The sequence below is a fragment of the Microcaecilia unicolor genome, chromosome 6 (assembly GCF_901765095.1).
Source record: "Microcaecilia unicolor chromosome 6, aMicUni1.1, whole genome shotgun sequence".
In the NCBI taxonomy this organism is placed as follows: Eukaryota; Metazoa; Chordata; class Amphibia; order Gymnophiona; family Siphonopidae; genus Microcaecilia; species Microcaecilia unicolor.
Genome location: NC_044036.1, coordinates 213,017,030 through 213,030,644, shown reverse-complemented (window position 1 = coordinate 213,030,644; position 13,615 = coordinate 213,017,030). Strand labels below are relative to the sequence as shown.

The following is a 13,615-nucleotide window of genomic DNA, read 5'->3' as shown; positions in this document are numbered from 1 at the left end:
CTGGTCCATTTGGCATTTCTTCTCTATCCATGTCCATCATTCAACTCTGCTCTGTCTCTCTGCCCCTAATTTCCTACCATGTTGAGCATTTCCCATCTCTGCATCTATATTTTCACCCCGTCCAGCAGCACTTCTCGTTCAGTTTCTTCCCTTATTCCTCCTCCTCTCTTGTCCTCCCCTCCCATCCAGCCTCTGCCCTCCTTCTCTACCTACATCTTTCATCCAGCCTCTGAACCCTCTGTTCCCCTCAATCCAGCCTCTGAACCCTCTCTGTTCCCCCCTCCAGCCCCGACACCTCTACTGCTGTTGCATCTCTAGATGAGCAGCAGTGGCAGCAAAAGAAGCTACACCCACCACGGAACCAGAATCTCTGTTGGCACAGCTGCCAGCTAAGCCAAGGAACAGGAAGTGATATCCAAGGGGGCAGGATCGGCAGCCATGCATATGGAGAGTACAGCCCCACAGTAAGTGTAGCTTCTTTTGCACCACTGCTGCTTGCCTAGAGAAGCAACAGCAGCAGCAACAGTGGTGCTGGGAGGGAGGGAGGTGGCGAACATCCCAGTGCCCATGCTGCGCAGCAGTGGAGAACTGCTGCATGGCCGAGCAGCCTAAAAGGAACATTGGCCAGGAGCCAGAATGCGTGCGAGCGTGATAAGGGGCACAAATCTAAGGGTCACATGCCAAATACATGTGACTTTGCATGTCTGGGTTATCCCAGAATCATACCAGCCAATATTAAACTACGAAACCAAGTTGTACAGGTTGTCTATTTCTTCCAGCTCTGATTACGGAATCACAATCAGGGTTTGTGCACGACAGATATCCCACTAAAAACACACAAAGTATTCTGCTTTTGTTAGGACATGCACATAGACAGAGGATGTCCTCACTGATAATTAGTTTTGATGCAGAAAAAGTCTTCATTCATGCTGATTGGAAGTTTCTTCAAGGTATTCTAGACAAATATCAGCTTGGTCTCTTTTTCACTAAGTGGTTCAAACATTATATGAACTCCACAAGCAGATGTATGGGTCAATGGACATCTCTCTGATCCATCTGAAATCAGTTGTGTTACTTGGCAGGGTTGCCCTCTTCCCCCCCCCCCCCCTTCTCTTTGTGCTCTCACTGGACCCATTGCTCCAGGAAATTAATTCTAATCCAGACATTACATTAAGGGAGTCCCTACTGGTGTTCATACTTTCAGCTGGCTTTGTTCGCAGATGATCTCTTGGTCCATAACAGTGACCTCCAGGCCTCACTGCCTAATTTTATGGAGAGATTTAGGGAATATGGGGAAATTTCAGGCTTTAATCTAAACTTTAACAAATCTGAGGCTATAGCGACAGATGCCAATCTCTGGACCACTTGTAGAGGCCTCTTTCCCCTAAAGTGGGCGGGTGCAGAATTCCATTATTCGGGGATATATATCTTCCTTCAGACGCTTTCCATCTCTATCTGGTTAATGCGCAAAACTTACTTGAGGTGACAGGGCAATGGAGTTATTTCCTCTTTTGTTGTGTGGCTGAATTTGTTTGTATCACATGATACTGTTTCCAAAATGGCTTTATGTCCTACAGCTGCTGCCCTTAAAACATTTGAGGAAAGACTTGACTATATTTTGCAGGGGGGTGGGAAAGGGGAAAGAAACCAACAAGGCAGGTTGGGGTTAGTGGATCTTAAACAACATCTGCAAAATTGTCTCTTGGCGAGACAGGATTATACAATTTTATCCTTAGAACAAACATACTTCTTGCCTTTCTACCTCAATTACCTCCTCCGTGCCCCACTGGGGATCTTCCAAGAAAGCTTACAGTTTATGAAAGCTATCTGGTGCAATATTCAGGCTTTGGGTGCAAAACACCATGATTCGTGTATTTTTTCCTAATAGAGGCAAAGGAGCTTTTACACAAGGACAACATAATAAATCTTTAGTAAATGGTAGGCAAAAGGGGTTTGTCTGTTGGACCATCTTATACATCCTGACGAGAAAATTAAAAATCTGGCTGAGATTCAAGAAATAGTAGACATGGCACCAGGAAACTATTATTCTTACTATCAATTTTAGTTGGGTTTTTTTTTTAAGTTTATTAACACTTGATATACCACCCCAAAGAATACTCCATCAAGACGGTTTATAATATAAAACTATTAATAGTAAATGAAAAGAAACTACAATGGGGACAGGAAAGCGAAGATAAAAGACAACCACGGCTGAAAAAAGGTATGACAGAGTAGTAGAGGTGGTCTTGTCCAAGCAAGCAGTCAGCGAAGTAGGGCAGGAGTTGAAAGAAACAGCAAATAAATGGGCCTTAGGTCGGGCCATAAAAATGGACAGGGAGGATTCCAAACAAAGGGCCAGGGGTAATGTGGTCCAAAGAAGGGGACCCATCACATTAAATATTTGCGAGCATATGGTGCAAAGGAGGAACTTGTAATAAGTGGTTCTGTAAGGAATGGTGTGTCCTAGGGGGGTTACAGGAGATCAGGTACTGAGATAAATAAAGAGGTTGACCAGATTGCAAGATCTTATGGACCAGGAAAAGTAAGAGAGTCTAGATGAAACAGGCAACCAGTACTCTTCGCGGAGGAGTAGTGTAACATGGTCAAAGTGTCTTGCTCCACTCAAGATGTGAATGACCGCATTCTGGACCAATTGCAAAAGTTGGTTACCTTGTAGTACTGCGTTACAATAGTCAAGTCCAGAAAGTACAAGTGAGAGGATAAGAGCACAAAGTGATCAGGTGATAAATAATTGGCAGACAGAATAAAGCATTTTCATATGACTTTGGAGATATACGAACAGAAAGCTAGAGTATCATCAAAAATGACACCTAAGACCTGAACAGGGAATGGCCTGCTCCAGTGATTAAACATCTTTCTTCCCTGCCCACTCTGGGGAGTCATATCAATTTTGGCAGGAGTTCTTAGCTCTCTGGTGTGGACAATGAAAATAGTTTCTAGGTTTCTCACTTTCACAATCTGCTTGGAAAGGTATACCCCTAAAAGGATCTCATGTTGGAGAAATGGAGTACTGTCCTGGGGGCCCATGAGGCTGCTTAGGGCAATATCTAAATCTGTTTGCACTGCAGAACGGAGACAGTGTAGATTTCGAATTTTAACAGGAGCTGACTTTGCACAATGCTAGGCATATCTCTCTGGCTATATGGTCACCTCAATGTGCATAAAATGTGGAACTGCAGAAGGAAATCTTGCTCCTGCTTTGTGGAATTGTACGGAAGTTAAAAATTTTTTAGAGAGCCATAGTTCAATATGTAAACAAAATCATGAGCCAAACAGTAAAGCTGATAGACCTAATTTTGAGGCAACCTGAAAAATTTGTTTTTTTTAAGTAAGGGGGAATGCCCTTCTTTCAGAAGGTGTGAGTTGTAGGCTTGAAGACCTTTCTCCAATATTGGGTACAAGTAGAGACACCATCCATTTGATACTGGTGAAATAAACTGCAGTCTCTTCTTATGATGGAGTTACAGGATGCTAAGTTAACTCTCAAAGGAAACAAATAATTCTTGGTAGTCTGGGACTGTTAATTGCAGTCCCCTTCGGTTAGGGCATGTAACATATTAAACCAACTGGATCTGTGATGACAATGTCCATGCAGAATATTAATGCTCATGGAAAGGGATGGGATGTGGCTTCCTGAGGGTTGATGTATCTCAAAAAATATATATCAGAATTAGAAAAGGCTCAAAGAAGAACAACCGAAATGATAAAGGCGATGGAACTTCTCTCATATGAGGAAAGGCTAAAGAGGTTAGGGATCTTAAACTTGGAAAAGAGATGGATGAAGGGAGATATGATTGAAGTCTACAAAATCCTGAGTGGGGTAGAACAAATAGAAGTGATTCGATTTTTTTACTCTTTCAAAAAGTACAAGAAAGCTACATGGAAATACTTTTAAAATAAAAATGAGGAAATATTTTTTCACTCAACAAATAGTTAAGTTCTGGAACTCTTTGGTAACAGTGGTTAGCGTATCTGGGTTTAAAAAACATTTGGACAAGATCCTGGAGGAAAAGTCCATAGTCTGCAATTGAGACAGACATAAGGAAGCCACTGCTTGCCCTGGGATTGGTAGCATGGAATGTTGCTATTATTTGGGTTTCTGCCAGGTACTTGTGACCTGGATTGGCCACTATTGGAGGCAGGATACTAGGCTAGAGGGACCATTGCTGTGACCCAGAATGGTTATTCTTATGTTAAAAAAAAAAAAACAAACAAACAAACAGGACGTCAAACTTGTCAAGAAATGGTGGAAGAGTGTTAATTGGGGGGGGGGGGGGGGGGAGAAGGTTGCTGTACTTGTGATTATAACTATAATTGGAACTGGGATAAGGAAAGGAAAAGACATAAAATGAAAATGAGACAGTTTGGAATGTATGCCATTATGAATTGTAATGGTTACATTGATCCTTATATTGAAGGGTTCTATGTTATATTCATTTTATAAATTAACGGTTCAAAACGTAAAATGTACAATCTATCAATAAAACACAAGTCTGAGATCAAGTCTACAACATACCTGCTCTTCAGTGCCTCTTTTTTTCTGGAGCTGTTACCTCACCAGTCTGCTGTAACCCCAGGATCAAGTTTCTATAAAAGTCTACAGCCTAAAATAGAAGAACATATTTGAGCGTTGAGCAAATAAAGTTGCAATGGTAATACTAGAAAATAAAACACCCTGAGTAATTCAAAAAAGAAATGACTAATTTCTAAGAGCGTTAAGGCTGGTTATATGAGGGTTAAACGAAAAGTAATGCCTCCATGTCCATAACTTTTGTTTAAATGAAGATATTGTATGTAATGATTGAAACTTGCTCTTTTATTACTTGTATTTTCTTTTCTACATATTCACCACCAATCACCACACATTTGTGCCAAGAATGAACAAATTTTTGACAGCCTTTACAAAAGAAGTGCATGTCTTCATCATCCAGTTGCTCACAATCCTTTCCACCTCCTCATTCAAGTCAAAAAGGTGCCCCCAAAGGTATTCCTTCAATTCTGGAAGGTGGAAATGGTACTAAGTCTGCTGGAAGTTAGAGTGCCCATTATCAGGTGTTTTTTGCGGGGGGGTGGGGGGTGGGGGTTGGCCTTCAGTGTAATTAAGTACATAAGTATTGCCATACTGGGACAGACCAAAGGTCCATCAAGCCCAGCATCCTGTTTCCAACAGTGGCCAATCCAGGTCACAAATACCTGGCAAGATCCCAAAAAAGTACAAAACATTTTATACTGCTTACCCCAGAAATAGTGGATTTTCCCCAAGTCCAATTTAATAATGGTCTATGGACTTTTCCTTTAAGAAGCCATTTAAACCCCACTAAGCTAACCGCCTTTACCACATTCTCTGGCAACGAATTCCAGAGTTTAATTACACATTGAGTGAAAAAACATTTTCTCCAATTGGTTTTAAATTTACTACTTTGTAGCTTCATCACATGTCCCCTAGTCCTAGTATTTTTGGAAAGAATAAACAGACGCTTCACGTCTACGCGTTCAAGTCCACTCATTATTTTATAGACCTCTATCATATCTTTCCTCAGCCACCTTTTCTCCAAACTGAAGAGCCCTAGCCACTTTAGCCTTTCCTCATAGGGAAGCTGTCACATCCCCTTTTCTACTTTCACTATCTTTTTCGAGATGAGGGTTCCCCAGGGGTCTGTGCTTGGACCGATGTTTTTTAACATATTTATAAATGACCTCTAATAGAGATGGGAGTAACTAGTGAGGAAATTAAATTTGCTGATGACACAAAGTAATTCAAAGTCATTAAATCTTGTGCAGCGCTGCGTATGCCTTGTAGCGCTATAGAAATGCTAAATAGTAGCAGTAGTCATTAAATCTCAGGAGGATTGTGAAAAATTACAAGAGGACCTTATGAGACTGGGAGACTGGGCGTCTAAATGGCAGATGACGTTTAATGTGAGCAAGTGCAAAGTGATGCATGTGGGAAAGAGGAACCCGAATTATAGCTACGTCATGCAAGGTTCCATGTTAGGAGTCACGGACCAAGAAAGGGATCTAGGTGTCGTCGTTGATGATACGGTGAAACCTTCTGCTCAGTGTGCTGCTGCGGCTAAGAAAGCAACTAGAATGTTAGGTATTATTAGGAAAGGAATGGAAAACAAAAATGAGGATGTTATAATGCCTTTGTATCGCTCCATGGTGCGACCGCACCTCGAATATCGTGTTCAATTCTGGTCACCGCATCTCAAAAAAGATATAGTGGAATTAGAAAAGGTGCAGAGAAGGGCGACGAAAATGATAAAGGGGATGGGACAACTTCCCTATGAGGAAAGGCTAAAGCGGCTAGGGCTCTTCAGCTTGGAGAAAAGGCAGCTGAGGGGAGATATGATAGAGGTCTATAAAATAATGAGTGGAGTTGAACGGGTTGATGTGAAGCTTCTGTTTACGCTTTCCAAAAATACTAGGACTAGGGGGCATGCGATGAAGCTACAATGTTGTAAATTTAAAACAAATCGGAGAAAATGTTTTTTCACTCAATGTGTAATTAAACTCTGGAATTCGTTGCCAGAGAATGTGGTAAAGGCGGTTAGCTTAGCGGAGTTTTAAAAAGGTTTGGACGGCTTCCTAAAGGAAAAGTCCATAGACCATTATTAAATGGAGTTGGGGAAAATCCACTATTTCAGGGGTAAGCAGTATAAAATGTTTTGTACTTTTTTGGGGGTCTTTTGGCCAGGAATTTGTGACCTGGATTGGATGCTGAGCTTAATGGACCTTTGGTCTTTCCCAGTATGGCAATACTTATGTACTTATGATCGCCCCTTTTACCCCTTGGTCATCTAGCGATCCAACCATTTCTTTCGCCAGCTTCTTCCTTTTAATATACCTAAAAAAAATTCTACAATGTGTTTTTGCCTCCAACGCAATCTCTTTTTCAAAGTCCCTCTTAGCCTTCCTTATCAGCTTTGCATTTGACTGACATTCCTTAAGCTGTTTCTTATTATTTTCAGTTGGTTCATTCTTCCATTTTCTGAAGGATTTTTTTTTTTAGCTCTAATAGCTTCCTTCATCTCACTTTTTAAACATGCTGGCTTTCATTTGGTCTTCCGTCCTCCTTTTTTAATACGCGGAATATATTTGGCCTCGGCTTCCAGGATGGTTGTTTTGAACAGCATCCACGCCTGATGTAAATTTTTTACCATCGCAGCTGTTCTTCTAAGTTTTTTTTCACTGTTCTTCTCATTTTATCATAATCTCCTTTTTTAAAGTTAAATGCTAATGTACTGGATTTCCTATGTATACTTACTTCAAAGCTAATATCAAATCCAATCACATTATGATCACTGTTATCAAGCGGCCCCAGCACCATTACCTCCCGGACGAGTTCATGTGCTCCACTACGGACTAGGTCTAGAAATTTTCCTTCTCTTGGTTGCTGTATCAGCTGCTCCATAAAGCAGTCCTTGATTTCGTCAAGGAACTTTACCTCCCTAGCATGCCCTGATGTTACATTTACACAGTCAATATCGGGGTAATTGAAATCACCCATTATTATTGTGTTGCCCAGTTTGTTTGCGTCCCTAATTTCTTCTAACATTTCTGCATCCATCTGTTCATCTTGGCCAGGCGAACAGTAGTACACTCCTATCACTATCCTTTTCCCCTTTACACATGGAATTTCAATTCACAGTGATTCCAAGATGTGTTTTGTTTCCTGCAGAATATTCAATCTATTTGATTCATGGCTCTCCTTAATATACAATGCTACCGCTCCACCAATTCGATCCACCCTATCACTACAAAATAATTTGTACCCAGGTATGACAGTATCCCACTGGTTATCCTCCTTCCACCAAGTCTCAGAGATGCCTATTATATCTAATTTTTCATTTAGTGCAATACATTCTACCTCTCCCATCTTATTTCTTAGGCTCCTGGCATTCGCATATAGACAAAAAACAAAAAAAAAACAAAAAAAAATCTGTCCTTTCACTTGCAGAGGGTCTGACCTCTATCAGTTCCTTATCTGTCTCTATCCTATTGCCTATATTGCACTGTGATTTTATATTTTTATGCTGGTATTGTTTTAAAGAGATTTTAGAGAATTGTGATGTGAATATCTATGATAGTGATTTAATCATTTTATCCTGGAATTGTCTTTAAGGTGTTTTCATTGGAACTGTGTTTTAACTTGTGCCAAGTGTTTTAAACCTGTGACTTAATCTGGTGACATTGAATCTGGTGTCTGTTTTCATTAGAATTGTGTGTTGAATCTACACTGCCAGAGACGCAATTCAATCAATGTTGGTTACATACCATCTGGTGACTCATAGCTCTGGAGGAGGGGCAATATTGTTTTGAGCTGGGTAACACAGGGGCTCATTTTCAAAGCACTTAGCCTTCCAAAGTTCCATAGGCTTTGAAAATATGCCTCGTGGAGGGGCATAATTGAACGGCGCCGGCGATCTATTTTAGCGGCGACGCAACAGCTGGCCGGAACCTTATTATCGAAAAAGATGGCCGACCATCTTTTCTTTCGATAATACGGTTTGGCCCAGCCAAATGCCAGAGTTCGCCAGGTTTGAGATCGCCGGTTTTGTTTTTCAGCGATAATGGAAAAAAATGCTGGCCATCTCAAACCCGGCGAAATCCAAGGCATTTGGTCATGGGAGGAGCCAGCATTTGTAGTGCACTGGTCCCCCTCACATGCCAGGACACCAACCAGGCACCCTAGGGGGCACTTCTAAAAATTTTTAAAAAAATACACAAATAGCTCCCATATGCATAGTTCCCTTACCTTGTGTGCTGAGCCCCCCAAATCCCCCCAAACCCACTCCCCACAACTCTACACCATTAGCCCTTATGGGTGAAGGGGGCACCTACATGTGGGTACAGTTGGTTTTTTTTTTTTGGGGGGGGGGGGGGTTGGAGGGCTCAACACTTAGCAACACAAGTGTAACAGGTAGTGGGGGGGGGGGGGGGGGGGGGAATGGACCTGGGTCTGCCTGCCTGAAGTGCACTGCACCCATTAAAAACTGCTCCAGGGACTTGCATACTGCTGTCAGGGAGCTGGGTTAGACATTTGAGGCTCGCATAGAAGATGGCAAAAAAAGGTTTTTATTTTTATTTTTTTAGTGTGGGAGGGGGTTGGTGACTACTGGGAGAGTATGAGGTCATCCCCCATTCCCTCCGGTGGTCATCTGGTGAGTTGGGGCACCTTTTTGAGGCTTGGTCGTGAAAATAAAAGGACCAAGTAAACCCAATGAAATACTGATTAACGTAGCTTTTTTTCCCCCCATTATCCGCGAAAGCCGGCCATCTGGTAGCCACGACCATGCCCGCCCATGTCCCGCCTTCACTACGCCGCCGACACAACCCCTTGAACTTTCGCCGGCTCAGCAACGTGAAAGCGGCAATGGTGTCAAAAAAGCAGCTTTCGATTATACCGATTTTGCCACTTTTGAGAGATTGCTGGCCATTTCCAGATTTGTCGGAAGATCGCCGGCAATCACTTTCGAAAATAAGCCTGATAGTAACATAGTAGATGACGGCAGAGAAAGACCCGCATAGTCCATCCAGTCTGCCCAACAAGATAAACTCATATGTGCTACTTTGTGTATACCTGACCTTGATTTGTATCTGTCATTTTCAGGGCACAGACCGTAGAAGTCTGCACAGCACTAGCCCCGCCTCCCACCACCGGCTCTGCCACCCAATCTCCGCTAAGCTTCTGAGGATCCCTTCCTTCTGAACAGAATTCCTCTATGTTTATCCTACGCATATTTGAATTCCATTAACGTTTTCATCTCCACCACCTCCCGCAGGAGGGCATTCCAAGTATCCACCACTCTCTACGTGAAAAAATACTTCCTGAACCTAAGTTTACCTTGTGAGCTGGGAGCTGCACTGGGCATTTTCAGACTTGGTTTAATTGGTAACTGAGGTTACCTGTGTCCTGCTCTTAATATCTCTTAATATCTTCCTGATAAACTATTGACTCCTTTATTCTATTTCACCCCCTTTTTATTCTATCCTATTAACACAAGAAACAAACAAAAAAAAAAAACCTGTCCTTTCACTTGCAGAGGGTCTGACCTCTATAAGTGTCACGTCTGTGACCGTGACCACCCTCAGACTAACCTTATTTCTGGTGGTCAGCTTCTAAGCTGGCTTCTGCCTATCCTTTCTGGAGTAGTTTTTCTTATGTGTGCTGGCTGCTTCCAGCATGGCTCTAATTACTCCACTCTACTACACCTGGGGGTGCTGCCTGAGTTAGCTGTACCTCTGTCTCCAGCCTGGCTCTGTTTGCTCCTCTGTGCTGCACCTAGGTATTCTAAGTCTCTCTATGTTCTGTGTGCGTTCTGCCTGCTCCTTGGATTGTGCTCCTCTCACCTACTGGTGGCCAGAGCCAGTGGCTTCCATAGTTTGTCTTGCTGTTCCTACCCATTCCAGACTTTAGCCCAGTCCGGTCCAGTTCTGCCAGGCTGCCGGACTTGTCTCTCTTGTTTGAGCCTGGATAGCCTCCGTAGTTGCTTACTGATGGCTGCAGCTGCTCCTCAGGTGTTGAAGTGCTTTATTAATCACTTAGAGACTGCAGCCTTTGCATCATCTAAGGTCCCTGGTATGTTAGAGTGCTCTGTGCACTGCTACCTTGTCCAGCTCAGTGCGAGTTTCTAGCTTGTTACTAGTAGCTTGGGCATAGCTTTCATGTTAGCTTGTGTACAGCTTTACTAGTTTTCTTGTGTTTAGCTTTCTGGTTTTCCCGTGTGTGTTTTCCTTTGCTTCTGGAGCTTCAGCCCTAGTCCTGTCTGCTGACAGTACTCTGCTACTGGAGCTCCAGCCATAGTCTTGCTACTTGACCTGACCATTGCCTGAACCCCGATACTTGCTGCCTGCTGCCCGACCCGACTACTGCCTGAACCCGGACATTCTCTGCCTGTGGCCAGACCTATTGCCGGAACCCGGACATTCCCTGCCTGTCTGCCTTGCTTTCGCCTAGGTGCCTGGGGGCACTTCTGTATCCTGATTCCTGTTGTTCCTGCTTGCTAGTTCCAGTTCCGGTTTTCCTGTAAGCCCTCCCGGCTGCCCGAACCTGAGGGCTCAACCCTCGGGGAACGGTGGCTAAGCGTAGGTGAAGCCCAGGTCCAGTGTGTTCCTGTCCAGCGGGTTTCGGTCCCATATGTTCCAGTCCAGTGGGCTCCACTCCAGTGTGTACCAGTCCAGTGCGCACCCGTCCGGTGTGTTCCAGTCTTGTGTATTCCAGTGCAGCACTCCAGTCCGGGGTTCCAGTCCAGCCTTGCCTCGTCTCTGCTTTGAAGGTGACCTTGCCTGCCCACTGCCGCTCCACGGTAGTGGTCCAAGGGCTCACAACCCAGTGCTTCCAGGGAAGAAGCCTGACAATAAGTTCCTTGTGATTTTATATTTTTATGCTGGTATTGTCTTAAAGGGATTTTAGAGAATTGTGATGTGAATATCTGTGCTAGTGATTTAATCTTTTTATGTTGGAATTGTCTTAAAGGTGTTTTCATGGAACTCTGTTTTAACCTGTGCCAAGTGTTTTAAACCTGTGACCTAATCTGGTGACATTGAATCTGGTGTCTGTTTTCATTAGAATTGTGTGTTGAATCTACACTGCCAGAGACTTAATTCAATCAATTTTGGTTACATAGCATCTGGTGACTCATAGCTCTGGAGGGGGGGGGGGGGGATTTTTTTTGAGCTGGGTACCAGAACCTAAGTTTACCTTGTGAGCTGCGAGTTGCGCTGGGCATTTTCAAACTTAGTTTGATTGGTAAATGAGGTTACCTGTATCCTAGTCCCACCCCTCTCCCACCCACCCCTAGGTAAACTCCCTTTATATAGGGCAATCAAGGGGCAAGTATCTTCATTACACTTAATTGGTCAATCCTAATTCTTGTTATTCCCTGTCATAGTTCACCTTTTCACACTTGTGAATCACATCATTATGACCTTCATTCAGTGCAATATATGTTCTGCTTTAATCCTAAAGCAGACTATCTAGAACCTTAGAGCTTGTCCTATCTGTCTCCAAATATCAGACTGGAAAGAAGAGATCAACAAACTCAAGAAGAAATTAACTACAATTAAAGAAGCGTCCAGGATTACTCATTTCCCAGCTAATTTACCACCACTGCCTCAGAGAATGAAACATCAGAGGAATAGATGGGTCACAGTAGGATCTGGTAGACTAAGATCTGTGACACAGAAACACTCGCCCTTCCAAGCTTTGTCCCTGTCAAATTCTTTTGCAGTGTTGTATCATTACGATAGCGAGAAAAGAACTACTGTGGTAGAACCAGAGGCAATGAAAATATCACAACCCCAGAAACATCCCCCAACTAATGACAGAATTGTGAAAAGCAGAAAACTCTTACTGCTCGGAGACTCCATTATCAGAGGCATTAATTTAGAAGCACAGTTCAGGGGTTCCAACGTAGTGAAATGTCTTCCAGGATCTTCAGCTACAAGATGTACAGACCAAATACTGAAAGTGATCCGCGAAGAGAGCGAGGCTTCTAACGCTGATGATGTAATTCACCTAGGGACAAATGACCTGGACAACAATAGCAAGTTTACAGCACAGAGAGCATTCCAGAAGCTTGGGCAGAGACTGAAATCTTTGGTTTGGACTGAGACTTTTTCTGAAGAAAATTCCTATGTGGGGGAAGGGAGAGGAAATATTACGCAAAACAGTGGAATTCAATAAGTGACTTGAGTCTTGGTGTAAGGTAAAATTATGTATAATCATACCTGATAATTTTCTTTCCATTAATCATAGCTGATCAATCCATAGACTGGTGGGTTGTGTCCATCTACCAGCAGGTGGAGATAGAGAGCAAACTTTTGCCTCCCTATATGTGGTCATGTGCTGCCGGAAACTCCTCAGTATGTCGATATCAAAGCTCCATCCGCAGGACTCAGCACTTAGAGAATTACACCCACAAAGGGACACTCTGCCCAGCTCACCACCGCCGAAACGGGGGAGGGGAATTAACCCAGCTCATCCCCACACAAGTGGGGGAGGGGAATCCGTCCAGCTCATCCCCGCGGAGCGGGGGAGGGACACCACACCCGCCGATGTGGGGGGATCTGGCTTATCCTGCAACCGCAACCGCGGGAGGAGCTGACTGACCCTAACACCGCCGAAGCGGGAGGGGTACAAAGCTGCCCTACAGCCGCACGCAGCGGGAGGGAGTGCCGGCAGAATTTAAATCTCAATCCAGCCCCGTAAAATGGAGGGGAGAAGAATGCAGCAGCTCACTGTAACACAAACTCGTCTCAACTCTTGAAGAATCCAAGTGAAAGAAGAACTTGAACACGAAGTCCTCCTGAAGTAACTGAAGGCTAAACTTGAACCTAAAATTCAACCAGAATATAAACAGTACAGATATCTGGGAGGGGCTATGGATTGATCAGCTATGATTAATGGAAAGAAAATTATCAGGTATGATACATAATTTTACCTTCCATATCATCAAGCTGATCAATCCATAGACTGGTGGGATGTACCGAAGCAGTACTCACCCAGGGCGGGACATAGAAATCCCTGACCGCAACACTGAAGCTCCAAACCAGGCCTCCGCCCAAGCAGCCACAGTCAAGCGGTAATGCC

General features: G+C 43.5%; 1 protein-coding gene across 1 annotated transcript in view; it reads right to left on the bottom strand.

Moving 5' to 3' along the window:
• Nucleotides 1-13,615, bottom strand: part of ZNF618 (zinc finger protein 618) — a 1,318,203-nt gene that overhangs the window by 1,215,638 nt on the left and 88,950 nt on the right. Inside the window, 1 exon segment of the mRNA XM_030206036.1 lies at nt 4,538-4,625. The gene's annotated coding sequence lies outside the window, so the exon portion shown is untranslated.